At 40.6% G+C, this 16458-nt stretch overlaps 1 long non-coding RNA gene across 7 annotated transcripts in view; it reads left to right on the forward strand.

The window, feature by feature from the left end:
- The window catches only part of LOC123572902 (uncharacterized), a 139856-nt gene that overhangs the window by 54575 nt on the left and 68823 nt on the right, over positions 1-16458 (forward strand). For 5 of the 7 annotated variants that reach the window (XR_012434209.1, XR_012434207.1, XR_012434205.1 and 2 more), the window contains one exon: positions 12535-12620. The exons of the other annotated variants lie outside the window; for them this stretch is intronic. This is a non-coding gene — a long non-coding RNA (uncharacterized lncRNA). The remainder of the gene's footprint in view (positions 1-12534; positions 12621-16458) is intronic. 7 annotated transcript variants of the gene reach the window in all.

Raw genomic sequence — 16458 nt, forward strand, 5'->3', positions numbered from 1 at the left:
TGCTTTAAACTAAAACTTCCTCAAAATAATTGGGAACTGAAAATCACAAGATGTAACATACATTTTTATTATTTATTTATTTATTTATTTATTTATTTATTTTTGCTTCTTTTAGAAAACACATTTTTTCTACATCTCTGTAATTACAATGCCAAAATACAGTTCTTTGTAGTTTTTTTGGGTTTTTTTTCTTACAACCGGTTTTAACACAATGGGTTTCAAATTTGACTTTCTCTTAAGCACATTCAGAGCACCCAATTCTGGTTTTTGGAGACCTGCAGTCAAGAAGTGAGGTCTGCACACCTAGACAGAAGCAGGTCTGCACACCGAGGCAGGAGCATAGTTAAGTGCAAAAGGAAGGAATTTAATTAGTATCTGAACAAATTTTTTTAAGAACATGGGTCACTAGTTACATATGTTTATTTAAGCAAAAAATGGAATCTTGTGTGATTAGCTGATGAATTCAAAGCCAACCTAAAATTAACATACATTTTTAAAGTCAGTAAATTCTAATAAGATGGATAGATATTGGCAATGCAGAATGTTTGGTTTTAATTTTGAGAAAGTTGGTTGTGTTAACTGTTTGAGCCATGAGGATTGTTTAATTTCTGACCACCCAATTTGAATTTCCTTTAACTGAACAATGTGATGCAAATGTAATGGTGAAGATCTACCATCTTGGTCTTTGTTCCAGTTAGGGAAGACTACTAAGACAAATGGCACAGAAATCCCTATAATTGCCCCAGAGTTCATCAACCCATGTTTCATATAAACATATATGCTTAGACACAGACACTGAGCATAGTGTACCCTATGATAGGGTTTTGTCGCATCTGAACTTTCATCTTGACTCTACTATTGATAAAAGACTTTGGCCGTTTCTTAATTTCTCTAAACATGAATTTTCCTATGTACAAAATGGACAAAATCATATTTCCTTTGCAAGGGATTTGTCAATATTCAGTGAAATAAATTTAAAATGCCTGACAGGTAGTAGGTATTTATTAGATGTTAGCTGTGTTGATGATGACTGATGTAAGGATCCTAAATCAGAAAAGTTCCTGCAGACCTAACAATACCTAGGGCAGGGCTAAATGGGAAGTAGATTCTAAATAAATACATGTCAATTGATTAGTTATTTCATACCCGAAACAAGACACACAAAGAAAAAACAAGTGACTGTCTTATCTCTAGGCCTTAACGTGTTCTCTTCTGACTTGTAAATGCACCTTTCCCGTTCATTAATACTGGCTAAGGGCAGGCTAGTCTATTACATCATTTTCTTTTGATTATGTTTTCCTCATCTAAGAAAGTTTACTCATTCTGAATTATGCCAAACTGCATCATCTAGAAGATGAACAACTACTCCAGTTGGAAAGACCTGATTAGGTTTCAGTCATTGCTAGGCAAGTTGTAGCCCTTGTTATAAAATTATTATTTTAAGCAGGGCACAGTGGCTCAGGCCTATAATCCCAGCACTTTGGGAGGCCGAAGCAGGTGGATCACCTGAGGTTAGGAGTTCAAGACCAGCCTGACCAACATGGAGAAACTCTGTCTCTACTAAAAATACAAAATTAGCGGGGTGTGGTGCCACATGCCTGTAATCCCAGCTATGTAGGAGGCTGAGGCAGGAGAATTGCTGGAACCCGGGAGGGGAAGGTTGCGGTGAGCCAAGATCATGCCATTGCACTCCAGCCTGGTCAACAAGAGTGAAATTCCATCTCAAAAATAAAATAAAATAAAATAAAATAAAATAAAAATAAATAAATAAATACAATTATTATTTTAACCAGCCAATATGCCTTTTGTGTCCAGATTAGTCTCTCCATGGTGCCTGAAACCTTGATGTTATTTTCACTTTTACGCTAAATTTCACCAAATTAAAAACAAATAAAGAAACCCAGTACACCCTGAATTTCAAAAGTAAACCTCCTGTAAGATTTTCTAATTCTCTATTTCAGAGATCTCTACTTGTGACTCGGCACATTAGTGTTACCTTTGGACCATCCATCTAGCCATCTGCTTTCACTGGCAAAAGGAGACAATATTTGCTTGTTGTTCACTTATTTGTTTCAGAGGAGCTTTGTTGTATCTTAGTTTAAACCATATGTGTTAGCATTAGTCCAGTAAACAATGCAATATTTTTGGGTTAAATCAGTTTCAGACAGTAGCATTGAGCTATTACAGTAGATTGAATTAAGTACCGCAGGATCAAGCTAGTATCGTGTGCGTGCTTCTCTCCGAGTTATAAATTACTGTAAAATCTAAAAGTAAAAACGTAAGCTAAGGTCAAAGCATAAAATGAAAGAGTTTCTGCCATAAGGTGTTTAATCAAATATAATGTTTTAAAACTGTCCAGCTAATTCTCAGATGCTCCCTGGCAATTAACTAAAGCCTAAAGTAATGCAAAAGGTTGACTGTTGCCTCCTCCAAGATAAAATTTGGATCTATTGTTGGCAACAAAGAAAAATAACTTACTGGTTTCGATGGCTCTCCCTCTGTCACCCTCCCAAGTTCTGAAATAGCTAAGAGTCAGGAAAAACGTTAATGCCCAACCCAAGGGCAAATTCATTTATAGTTGTAAAATTAAGCCTCTGAAAAGCTGAAGCTGATTGCAATTCCGGGAAGATTGCTGAGGAAGAGACAGTCTAGCAGATCAATTAAGGAGACTGCTGTTAACATCACCCTGGGGCCCACCCTTGGCCTGGTCAGCCCAGTGCCCTGCTCCAAGCAGGGGCATTTTGTGTGCAAGGCTGGTAATTGCTGGGGGATATTAACTCCTCTCTGTAGCTTTCTCAACAGGCTGTTATTGATTTATTGTCTGCATATTTGTCTAAACCCTAAAGCTATTTATCTTTTCACCAGGGTAACAAGTTCTGTATGTATCCAGTCTACTACATAAAATAGAACTTCTTTTTATTTTTCCCTTAAACTAGCTCCTTTAAGCTTCAAAAAGATTCTGAGATTTGGGGAGCAAGTTCTTACACAGATTTTCCCTACCTTTCATGACTTTATGGACTTTCATCAGCCCCCTCAGCTTTAGTCTTTTATCACCAATACTTTGATCCCAGCAAGCATCAAGAAACAGGTGTGAGAGGAGATGGTGAACTATGAGGTGGGGAGACGGGATGAAAGACACTTGGTGGGGGAGTTGAGGGAAGGCTTGAAGGAGTGGTCATTGCATAAGAAAAGGCTTCTGGTAAAATACCAGTGATAACTTGGAAGAAAGTTCTTCACATTAGTTTATTTGGCCTTTTCAAGTGATGTGTACTTGAGAGAAAGCGATATAGGCTCAATCCCATTACTACCCATGCCAATAGGATTAAAAACAAAATCTTGTAATAATACTTTCTAAGTTACATATATTAAAATCTCATTGACAAAAAGGTCACCTACTCTATGAGTCCATTTATGTGAAATGTCCAGAATAGGCAAATCTATAGAGACTGAAAACAGATTAATGGCTGCCGGGGGCTGGGGTGAGAGAGAATGGGGGTGGCTACTTAATGAGTTTGGGGTTTTCTTTTGGGGTATTTTAAAACTAGACAGAGGTGACAACTGCACCACATTGTGAATGTACTAAATATCATTGGATTTAATATGGTTAATTTTATGTTAAGTGAATTTTAACTGAATTTTTAAAATGTAAAGAAAAAAAAACCCTTACAGAATAAGAATTTGGACTTATCTTAAGCGTTCATTGTAAAGGAACTTGATTATTACAATGCACATGAAAATTTACAAATTATAACCCAGTTGCATTATATATATTATGCATATATATAGAATTGAATATAACATATATCCAATTTAACAAATATTTGAGTATCAACAACATGCCAGCCACTTTGCAACTATTGGAACTTCATCAATGAAAAAGATAAACTTACTCCAGCCTTATGGAGTTTTCACAAATTACCCATGAAATCATCATGCAATTGATGCGGGATCTGACCCCTTTGCCAGACTTGCAGCAGGGATGTCCCCTCTACTTGGCCCACTTTGCTCAGCTCCTTGCAGGAGGGAGCACGTGAGCGAGTGAGTGCGGGACCCCGCTGGCCACTCCAGGTACTCACACAGGAGCAAGCTCTATGCAGGGCCTGCCGCCAGACCAGGTGTGTCACCTTGAGGGGAATGCAGCGGTGCCTTGGGGAGGGTGCCCGGGACCCCGAAGCCACAGAGGAAGTGTTATGGTGTCCTTTAAGTTCTGCTGTCCATGGATGGCAGGGATGGCAGTGTGTTAGCAGCTCAGCTGGCCCCTTGCCTTGTCGCATGTGGCAGTTGCCCTCTGCCAGTGAGGGCAAAGGGCTGGTGCGACAGCCTTTCTGGATACCTGCACTCAGTGGATCCTGAGCTCTTATTCAACGTCCAAGAAGAGTGAGGTCACGCAGACAGTTGAAGGATGGTGAAAGTGGAGAATTGTACTGAGCGGTGAAAACAGCCCTCAGCAGAGAGGGGAGCTGGAGAGGGGATGGGAAGAGCAGGTTGTCTTTCCCAAAGTTAGGTTGTCTCTTCCCTGAAGTCAGGCTGTCTCCTCCTCTACCGACTGAGTCTGGGGTCCTTATAGGCACAGGATGGGGAGTGCTTGTTGATTGATTTGTGAGTATGCAAAAAAGTTTAAAGTGAAGATACCACTCAAAGGTGGGCACAACAGTGTAGAAAACCAATTAGGAGGCCGGGAGCAGTGGCTCACGTCTATAATCCCAGCACTTTGGGAGGCCGAGGTAGGCAGATCACGAGGTCAGGAGTTCAAGACCAGCCTGGCAAACATGGTGAATCCCTGTGTCTACTAAAAATGCAACAATTAGCTGGGTATGGTGGTGGGCACCTGTAGTCCCAGCTACTTGGAAGCCTGAGGCAGGAGAATCACTTGAATCTGGGAAGCAGAGGTTGCAGTGAGCCAAGATTGTGCCACTGCACTCCAGCCTGAGCGACAGAGTGAGACTCTGCTTAAAACAAAAACAAACAAACAAACAAAAACAAACAAAGAAAAACAAACAACAACAACAAAAATAATAAAAAAGAAGAAGAAGAAAAAGAAAAGAAAGAAAGAAAAGAAAAAAGAAAACCAATTAGGAAAGTGTAAGTACATGTAAAATAGATGAAGGGTGGGGATCAATTAAAGGAAGTGCACCAAACAGGAAGACAGGTTCTCAATCTGGTCCAAGAATTTAACTTGTAGCTTGGCTTTCCGGCTTTAAACTGTCTTCTGCTTGGAGGTGGGTTTCACTGGGGACCTGCCCCATCTGCCTAGACATTTGGCTGCCTCCTGCCACTATCACAGTGTGAGAAACCTTACAACTGGGGAAGCACAGACAGCTGTGGGAGGGGGTTTAACCCAGACTTAGAGAATCATGGAAGGTTTTCTACAAAAAGTAACATTGAAATGGAATTTAAAGATGCCACTCATTCCGCAAAAGTGTACTAAGAACCTAGAATGTAGTAGTCATTGATACAGGCCCTAGGGATACAGCAGGGAACAAAACAAAGTCCTGCCTTCATAAACTTTACATCACTTTATTGAGAGACAAACAAGGTAAACAAGTAAATATAAGAGTATAAGTAGGCCATGCATGGTGGCTCACGCCTGTAACCCCAGCACTTTGGGAAGCCGAGGCAGGTGGATCACCTGAGGTCAGGAGTTCCAGACCAGCCTGACCAACAAGGTGAAACCCTGTCTCTACTAAAAGTACAAAAAATTAACCGGGTGTGGTGTCAGGTGCCTGTAGTCCCAGCTACTTGCGAGACTGAGACGGGAGAATTGCTTGAACCTGAGAGGCGGAGGTTGCAGTGAGCTGAGATGGTGCCACTGCACTCCAGCCTTGGTGACAGAGTGGACTCAGTCTCCAAAAAAAAAAGAAAAAAAGAGTATACATGGCCCAGCGTGGTGACTCACACCTGTAATCCCAGCACTTTGGGAGGCTGAGGTGGGCGGATCACTTGAGATCAGAAGTTTGAGACCAGCCTGGCCAACGTGGTGAAACCCTGTCTCTACTAAAAATACAAAAATTAGGCATGGTGGTGGGCGCCTGTAATCCCAGCTACTCGGGAGGCTGAGACATGACAATCGCTTGTATCTAGGAGGCAGAGGTTGCAGCGGAAATCGCGCCACTGCACTCCAGCCTGGGCAACAGAGCAAGACTCTCTCAAAAAAAAAAAAAAAAGAAAAAAGAAAAAAAAAAGTGTACAAGTGATAAATGCCATGGAGAAAAATAATATAGGGATGGCCAGTAGAGAGTTGTGGAGGGAGGGTAGAGAGTTGTGGTGAGGAAGGAAGGGTGCAAGTGCAGCCTCATACAGTTGGGTCAAGGATTCCCTCACCAATAAACTGATATTTGAGCCAAAACTCAAAGTTAGTGAGGAAGGCAGCCAAGTTGCTGCCTGGAGAAACAGCAGTCCAGGAAAAGATAGTAGCTGCAAAGACCCAGACACAGAAACATTCTTGGTGGGCTCAAGGAATAACAGGGAGAATGGTGTACCTGGAATACCATGAGGGAGAAAGAGAGAGGGAGAGTAAAAGAAAGAGAGAAAGAGAAAGAGAGAGAAAGGAAGGAAATGCAACTGCGGGGACTGCATGTGGCCTTGTCACCTGACTGAGGTGTGAAGACTAGACGTTTTGTGCAGAGCAGTGATTTTATTTATTTATTTATTTTTGTGACGGAGTCTTGCTTTGTCGCCCAGGCTGAAGTGCAGTGGTGTGATCTTGGCTCACTGCAACCTCTGCCTCCTGGGTTCAAGCGATTCTCCTGCCTCAGCCTCCCGAGTAGCTGGGTCTACAGGCATGCACCACCAGGCCCAACTAATTTTTGTATTTTTAGTAGAAACGGGGTTTCACCATGTTGGTCAGGCTGGTCTCCAATTCCTGACCTCCTTGGCCTCCCGAAGTGCTGGGATTACAGGCATGAGCCACCGTGCCTGGCCCAGGGTGGTGATTTTAAAGGGACCCCTCTAGCCTCTGTGCTGAGAAAACTGACTGTAGGGGCATGGATAAGGAGGCAGGAAAGTGAGTTAAGATGCTGTTGCATTTCAGAGACAAGAGTGCTTTTGGCCAGTATAGACATGGAAACAGTAAGAGATGGCTAGATTCTGGAGAGATGATCTTTGAAAGTGGAACCAACAGCTTTGCTGATGGATTGGATGTGGGTAATGAGAGATGGGATGATGATACCAAGGGTTTTGAAGTTGTCATTTGCTAAGATGAGGAATACTGCAGGAAAAACAGGTTTGCTGGTTGGGATTCAGAAATTCAGGTTTAGAACCTGTTAGGTTTGAGATGCCTAGGAGACATTCCAGTGGTGAGAAGCCGGAGTTCAGGTAGAAGTCTGGACTGGAGAAATAAATTTGGGAGGCATCAGAAACAGATGATATTTAAGCCATAAAACAGAATGAGATCACCTAGGTGTGAGTTACCCCATGTTTGAAAGTCAACTAAAAACCAGACAGCCAGCCCCAAGTCTTAGGCTAAGCAGATCATTTTTTGTGGGGAGGGAAGAAGTCATAACAGAGCTTGGAAGCTCAGCACACATTTATATGCCAGATCCAATTTTTACCAGACATCTCAAAATGGTTCAAGAAAGTCAACGCATATGTACAGACAGGAAAGACAGCGAGCCTCCAAAGATAGATAGGAGCTGATTTAGAAGGGAGAGGGGAACAGTTATCGATCACAGCTTGCTTGTTACATGGCCTCATCTGCCTTGTAGATTCCAGGGAAACTGGGGACTTAATAACAATATTCTAGCTCAAGAAAGCTAGAAGCACAGAAGAGAGTGCCTATGAGTTTATCCCATCCTGTTTCCTTTTGTTTTATTATTTTCAACGGGCACTTGTAATTTTTAGTAAGACAACTGAAGAATCTTTTCAGCATCAACAGCATAAGAATTTTTAACCAATAAGATGGTTTCTTTCTCACTCTTTTCAACCAGCAGAATAGTAAAGGATAGAGCAACTTTTGCTACTGAAAGGACTGATTTTTTTTTTTTTTTTTTTTTTTTGAGACAGAGTCTCACTCTGTTGCCCAGGCAGGAGTGCAGTGGTGCGATCTCGCCTCACTGCATCCTCCGCCTCCTGGGTTCAAGCAATTCTCCTGTTTAAGCCTCCCAAGTAGCTGGGATTACAGGTGCCCGCCACCACGCACGGCTAATTTTTTGTATTTTTAGTAGAGACCGGGTTTCACCGTGTTAGCCGGGATGGTCTCAATCTGCTGACCTTGTGATCCACCCACCTCGGCCTCCCAAAGGACTGATTGTTTTATAGAACTCGACGTTGGGATAAAACTAGGCACCAGTGGCCCTAAATGCCCATTCCCTCCTCTAGCTGGTGGAAGTACTAGTAGCTCCTTAGGACATGGGTCTGCTTTAACATGTAGTTAACTATCAAACATACATTTGCAAACTATGCTAATGCAGATGAGAAATTTTGCTGCCTGGTCTCATAAATTTTTCAAATAAATAGTTCTTTATGGTTGCCCTACAGTTTATGGTTTGTTTGTCTTACTAATTTTTCCTTGGCTCTCACTCACCCAGACTCCTCATTGTTGACCGAGAACTCCTACATTTACTGGTAACCTTATTAAAATTAGACTCTGCATTTCATAATCTATGATGGTAACATTTTGTTCAATTTACTGACACACTTAACCTGACCAAAATTACTTGAGCAGAAAGCTCTGTAAGAAGCATTGATTGCTTTTATTCCTTTCCTGAGGCAAAATGCTTCCACTTCCTATAAGACAAGATCCTTCTCTTCAGAGCCAGACCTGTTTCCCAGCAAAACCAACAAAAACTCTGACTGTTATTCCCAGTTGTTAATGGGTATGAACAACAGGATCTACTCTGACAGAGCCAACCACACAGGTAGAAAGATTTGGTGGCCTCTCCCTGGTATGATTTAAGGACAGTGGAGATGTCTCTATGCAGAAATATCTCCCAGACTGCCAGAGCCCTGTTGCCTGAAACTCTACCATTATTAAATCATTTCTTTACATTCAGGATTGTCTCCTGGAAAACAGTCTTCAAAGGGGCACCATATTTAAGTCAGTTTGGTGGCCAAGAGGGTGGGAAGGGGGCACTATAGAAAGAGAAAAAGAGGAAGAGAGTTGAAATAAAGGTGGTAACACAAGACTTTGTGTGCTGACAGTCCTATTAAAGGCTGTATTGCAACACTGGTGCAACCAGAGTGGGTAACAATTATGAGAGAATGATTCCAGCGTGGCTTAAACCCACACACACATGCCTAATGTGGTCTTATTATTTATTTATGTGAAAGCTTAATAAATAAGTACAGATTCCACCTGATTTGTAATCAGCCTACTAACTCAGTACAAATTATAGGTTCCTTTAAGACAGTGATTTTCAACTGTAGGCAATTTCACCCCACTCTCCCAGAGGTTATTGGCAATATCTGGAGACATTTTTTGATTGTCACAAGTGTGGGGGTAGGGAAGAAGTTCTACTGGCATCTAATGTGTAGAAGTCAGAGATGCTGCTAAACATCCCATAATGCTCAGGACAGCCTCTTCCCAATTGTCCATCCCCAAAGTCAATTGTGCCACAGTTGAGAAACCCTGCTTTAGGGTTATAGGCAAGTCGCCAGGCTTGCAAAAATGATAGAAGTGTGATGTAATAATTTCCTCTTATGCTTTGCACTGGAACACAAATGCACGCATATAAACCATGAACATGAAATGTAGCCTCTGTTTGTTATTCGTCTTCAGAAATCCATGACGATGTCCAGCCCCACAGTTTGCTACTTGGAGAGTTGGTTTCCAGGCCCCCCATTTGATCTATTCACTACCACCTCAGTAGCCGGAAGGAGCAGTTAGGAATCTTAGCCAATTCATAGGAAGAGGCTCTGGGCCCCTGTTCAAGTGACACTCCTAATCAGTATGTTCTTTGTGAGAAAATCTCCTGTAAATAAACTGTTCAATTGATGGGTCTTGATGAGGAGCAAAAATGTCTTAGTTCCCAGCTTCTCATTATCCCAGCCAAATTAACAGCAGACAGATGCCATGTGAGGCCTTCTTCTAACCGGGCACCTTCCATATTTCTCTTCCATCTGCTGAGTGGTAATCCCCTCTGACCTTACCTCTACCACAATGTGGGTTCTTGAGCCTTCACCTTTACTTCTCCATCACACTCCCTCCTTCCCCATGAGCAAGAGCAGGTGACTAACAGCTGGTAAAGAAGGACCTCCCATCGGTTGCCAGTTACTTCAGTTGACTGACTGATGCATTTTTTTTTTCTTTTGCGATGGAGTCTCCCAGGCTGGGGTACAGTGGCACAACCTCAGCTCACCACAACCTCTGCCTCCTGGGTTCAAGCGATTCTCCTGCCTTAGCCTCCCAAGTAGCTGGGATTACAGGTACCCACCACCACACTAATTTTTTTTTGTATTTTTATTTTATTTTTTTAGTAGAGATGGGGTTTCACCACATTGGCCAAGCTGGTGTCAAGCTTCTCACTTTAAGTGATCCACTCACCTCGCCCTCCCAGAGTGCTGGGATTACAGGCGTGAGCCACCGTGGCTGGCTAATTGATGCACTTTTAATGACAACTCTCCACACTCAACAATAACCGCATAAGGGACTTGTGGAATAAAAGGGTTTCTCTATTCCTCCCTCCACTTGAGCAAAGCCACTCTAGACTTAAAAAGCTGCAGAGAGATCCTGGGTGAGGGTAGACCATGTCCTGAAATGTCACTCAGCCTATTACTTTGTCTGAAGGTAAGTCTGCTTTAGTTTTGAAAACTCATTTGGAAAAGGAGAGAGGTGTGATAATAGGTGCATGCTTGGAAGGGACCCCGCATAGTTGGCTGTCCTTACCTAGGCACTCCCTGACTTAGGGACAATCCGCCAACTTGGCTGAATCACTGGAAACCTGAGCTGGGAGTGGAAGAAACGTTTTGAGTCCTTTCTCAACCCAAACCCACACTACCCTTAAAAAATAGCCTTAGCTGGCAATCCTCTCCCTGCAGGCTTTCTTCCGGCTTCTGATTGTCAATCACTCAACTGATCTATCCATTCATCAATTCTTCCCCTTAGGACCAGAACACCTAGACATACATATACACATGTAAAATAAATATTTTATATTTTCCTACTTTCACATTGGAAGACGTCTTTTCTTTTAGTACCAGAAGTGCCCTGATCTAGCATCACAGAACTCTCCTTTCACTGTCCTATATTATTTCTGACTCTGATTATGAAGGTTCTGATAACATGTGCCTGTGGAATGCACCCTCTTGGCTAATGGAAGCATCGCTGTAGTCACGATCCCTGTTCTGGAGACTCTGGTTTTAACCTGATTGGGACCTGACTGGTATCTGTAGGATAAAAGAGAAATGTTGCTGAGTAGTGAAGAGAATATGTCCAGACCTCCAGTCAGAGGCAGAAAAGGAAGGAGGATGGGAGGGAACTGAACTAATCTTCATTCTTCCAGAAGAGATACGGAGGCTGGAAAACATCTCATATATAACAGCCGAATCACGGCTCACTCCTTTTTATGCTTCTTTCTATAAGGCACTTAGGGAAAAGAAAAATAAACGTTAAAAAAAGTTCCTTTTTTTCCCTTAGTTTTTATTCTTTTAGCCAAGTTGTGACAAGCCACTGATTTCTACCCTATAAATTATTTAAAATTCCACCTTCGCATCGGGATTGGAAAATCAATCTCCCTGATTAAAAAGTGAACAACTTCACATTTCTAAATGTCTCTTTAATCTTTTAATTATGTCTGGTTACAGACAGTGTGAGTCTCAAAGAAGCAGAGAGCTGCACCCTGTGCTAACTCAACTCAAAAAAATCTATAAGTCCATCAGCCTTTTTACTTAGCCATCTGGCATTATTGCTGTCAGGTAGTACTGCGTTCAGAAATACTGCCTAATAGATGACTCGGATCCTCTCATTAACATACTTCTATCTCAAGGTTGCATGTAAAGTTTCATTGGTTCTAATTTCTCCAACTAAAACGAAATACTATAGGATCTAACTGGAGATTTTGCAGATATGAAGGTCCAGTTTAATAAAAAGACTTGAGGCATGCAAATATTTGTGTATAGGCCTGAGAATTCTTTTTTTTTTTTTTTCCCCAGACAGAGTCTTACTCTGTCAATCAGGTTGGAGTGCAGTGGTGCAATCTTGGCTCACTGCAATCTCCGCCTCCCTGGTTCAAGTGATTCTCCTGCCTCAGCCTCCTGAGTAGCTGGGATTACAGGCGCCTGCCACCATGCCCAGCTAAATTTTATATTTTCAGTTGAGACAGGGTTTCACCATGTTGGCCAGGCTGGTCTCAAACGCCTGGCCTCAAGCAATCTGCCCACCTCGGCCTCCCAAAGTGCTGGGACTACAGGCATGAGCCATTGCGCCAGGCCATAGGCCTGAGAATTCAACCAAAGCCCAACATCATAAACAGTGCAAGCTAAGGTAACCTAGTCAAATGTATACATTTGTAAATTGACTCCGGGTGCCAAGATTTTTGAAAGAAAAGTTATAAGCACTTCAACAACCCAATTACTCATGAAAAAACTGCTCTTTTCTAGTGAGCTAGATGAAAAAACAGTCTCCAGAAGACTTTCAAATGTAAGCAACAGATTACCATGTGCAAAACAAGGAGAGGGAGATCCAGGTAAGCTTTTCAGTGACGCTTGGAGAAGTCATTTATTACCTGTGTTGTTTGAAAATGCAGTGAATTCTGTGATAGTGTGGCTCAAGAAACCAAAGTATTTCAAAACCCAAAACGCAGACATGCAGCCAGCTCTTCTTAACTCTACTCCCTGAGGACCTTCAGCAGAAATCCCAGCTGACTAACTGGCTTTCTTAAACACTGTAAACCACTGTTTTAAAATATTCTTGCCATGACATGAATTGCACTGCAAATGTCACAGCCGCCTTCCCAAGTGTCTAGTGGAGCAAAGGCACCACATTTAGCATTTTAAGGTTCAGTGTAAACAGAGACCAGAGCCAAGGGTCCGGAGAGACTGCTTTGAGTTGAAGTGGTGGATTCTGTTTCCCTCACTTGCAAGTCTTTGCATGGGTGGCATGCATGGGCATACAAAACACGGGTGAATCTGAAGCACCACAGTAAATGACTGCAGGCAAGACGAGAGATTTCCCGGGCAGGTGCAATAGTAAATGACGTCAGAAGTCAACCCTGCCTTCGGCATGGCAAACTCAGTGGGTTTCCTCGGTCTAATGTAGGCTGGGCACTACCTGCACCTAGTGGAGGTGATGAGACAGCCAGGTGGGAGGTGATCCCTGGAGAAACTGTAGCTGATCTGCCCACTAGGGTGGAGCCTCAGGAAATTCGTGCCCTTTGCACCAGGGAGGAGCCTGGTCCCTCCTCTTCCTGTGTGGAAACTGGGATTCCAACAGCTGGATGCAAAGCGCTCTAGTGGTGATTCTGGTCTAGGGAGAGTCCCTGTTTTCCCCTTTTCTTACTGTTTCACCCAATAAAACCATCTTACTCACCATTCACATTGTCTGGGAGCCTGAATTTTTGTGGCCATGGGACAGAGAACCCCATCTTTAGCTGAACTAAGGAAAAGTCCTGCAACAGTGACTTGTTCCAGCATCTTGTCCACCATGTGCTTAAAACTCTTGGTTTAGAGGACAACCTCTTTTTCTTTTCTTTTCTTTTCTTTTCCTTTCTTTTCTTTTCTTTTCTTTTTTTTTTGGAGCCGGAGTTTGGCTCCTGGCTCTTGTTGACCAGGCTGGAGTGCAATGGCTTGATCTCAGCTCACCGCAACCTCTGCCTCCTGGGTTCAAGTGATTCTCCTGCCTTAGCCTTTCGAGTAGCTGGGATTATAGCCATGTGCCCCCATGCCCAGCTAATTGTGTGTTTTTAGTAGAGACAGGGCTTCTCCATGTTGGTCAGTCTCCTCTCGAACTCCCGACCTCAGGTAATCCACCCGCCTCTGCCCACCTCGGCCTCCCAAAGTGCTGGGATTACAGGCGTGAGCCACTGTGCCTGGCCGACAGCCTCTTTTCCTATCCTTGTGTTTTACCAATCACCATCTGAATCTCTTGGAAATAACAGGGATTTGTATTCTCGAATATTTTTCTAATTTCAGCACTAGATGCCTAAAAATCCAACCTTAAGCTAATTTAGATGCCCCAAGTAAGCTGATGTGCTATTATAATGGTGTGATGACTTCCCTTATAAAAACAACTTCAAAATGCTGTGTGCGTGTTTATGTACTTAAAAATTTTATTTTAAATCTCTTTTGTCTGAAGCCTTGTAATCTTCTTTGGAAAACACACACTGCACCTCTTTTATTTTTCCTATGGGATTGGAAGGATTTTCATCTCAAAGCACTGCTTCAGAGCTGACCTTATTTAAAGTCAGTAACAGTGAATCAACAGAAATCATCAAACATTCATTAGGCATCTACATGGGCCAAGTGGTAAAAGGGTTACAGGGATAATTAAACATACATATATAAGTTTATATATACACATTTAATATATAAACATATATATTTAACTTATATATGTTATTTAATATATAATATATTAATATATTATATAAACATATAAAAATATATATTATATAAACATATAAAAATATATATTATATAAACATATATAAATATATAAATATATAAACATATATGTTAATACATATTAAATGTATATACTATAAAAGTTTATATATAAAGGTAATATATTATATATAAACATATATAAGTTGAACATATATGTTAATCTATATTAAACGTAAGTTAAACATATATGTTTATATATTAAACTATATATTATAAAAGTTAATATGTAAAGGTAATAATATTATACATGACATATAAGATATATGTTATATATAAGATAATATATTATATATTTTATATATAATATATTATTTTATATACATTGCAAAATATATAATATATAAAATATATACAAATTACATATTATATATAAAATATATATATTTTTTATAATATATATTATAATCATTAATATAATATATAAAATATATAATATAATTATGTAATATAATAAAATATATACTATATATTATATAATTTTATTTATATAATATTGATATATTATATATAGATATATAATATATCAATATTATATAAAATATATAATATAAAATTATATTATATAAAATATATAATATAAAATTATATTATATAAAATATATAATATATAATATATACATATATTTTATATATATACACATATATATAACTTTTAACATATATAAGTTTAATTAGCTATATATTATTAAAGAGAGAGATCAGTTTAGAGTTAAAATCAAGAGAAACATGCTAAAATAACTAAGTAAATGCAAGGTAGAATAAGATCAATTCCAAAAGAGAGTAACACTGATTTATGTGAAAAAGGTAAGTTTGCGTTTTAGGTATATCAATTTTGAATTTCCTAAGAGACAGAAATGAGTGTGCAGATTAGTCATCATTAGCATAGAAGCAGTAACTGGAGCCCTCAGAGTAGATGAGATACCCTAAGGGGGAAAAAAGAACAGAAAGACATGATTAGCAGTAATATTGAAGGTAGAGGAGAATCGTAAAAAGGTAAACTCAAAGAAGTCCTCGTAAAAGAGTTTAATGAAAAAAAGGTGTTTAAAAGGTGTATTGCAGAGAGCTCAGGAAACACCAACAGAGAAGAGGTCATTGGTTGTGGGTTCCTTTGGAGCAAGGTCTGTGCCAAGTACAGTCAGGAGTAAACAAGGGAAGAGGGAGGCATGGCCTCAGCACACGAAGGACTTCCAACATAGTTGGGAGGACAAACCTGATCGAAAGAACGGTATTAAAATATAGTGTTAAATTCTAAATTGTGTGATGCCAATGATGCTGGCTGGGGCATTCTCTGATGGTCAGCCGTGCTGGCTACCAACGTGACTTTGACCCCACAGGGTGCAGAGGCAGATACGGTTCAGATTGCTGCAGTAAGAACAGCATTGAGGCTGGATTTTTTTTTTTTTTTTAAATAGCACTGATGTAGCATCATTGCTTAAGACAGATAACGATGAAAGGTAGTTTAAACAAACATTGCTCCTCCATTCGCAAATGTATTAGTGAATGGAAGATGCAACCGGAAATTACTGCACTCCAGCTCTGTGGGCGGAAGCTACAAACACATGAAAAATCACACGAACTCTTCAACTCACTGTCTTCTCTTGTCTTTTTATTTTCCTTGCAGGGCCTCACAGCCAAATCCTCTCTTATCGCCTGTGGGGCTGCTAAGGGAAGTGATTGCCAAATGGGCTTTTAAACTCAGAATGGCGACAACCTGATGCTTTAGACATAATGCCTCTTTCCCTTCAGAGGCACCTTTTTTATATTCTTACCACAGTGTACCTAAGCATGGCTGGATCTGAAGTGTTATTTGAGTGTTTTAAATAAAGTGTTAGTGTTTTTTTAGGTCTATTTGCAGCACTAGTAATCCAGGAGCTTAGAAAAGAGTGGTGGTTTATTAGTACCAGCAAATAATTAAGGAAG

Source organism: Macaca fascicularis, chromosome 4 (genome assembly GCF_037993035.2).
Source record: "Macaca fascicularis isolate 582-1 chromosome 4, T2T-MFA8v1.1".
Classification (NCBI taxonomy): Eukaryota; Metazoa; Chordata; class Mammalia; order Primates; family Cercopithecidae; genus Macaca; species Macaca fascicularis.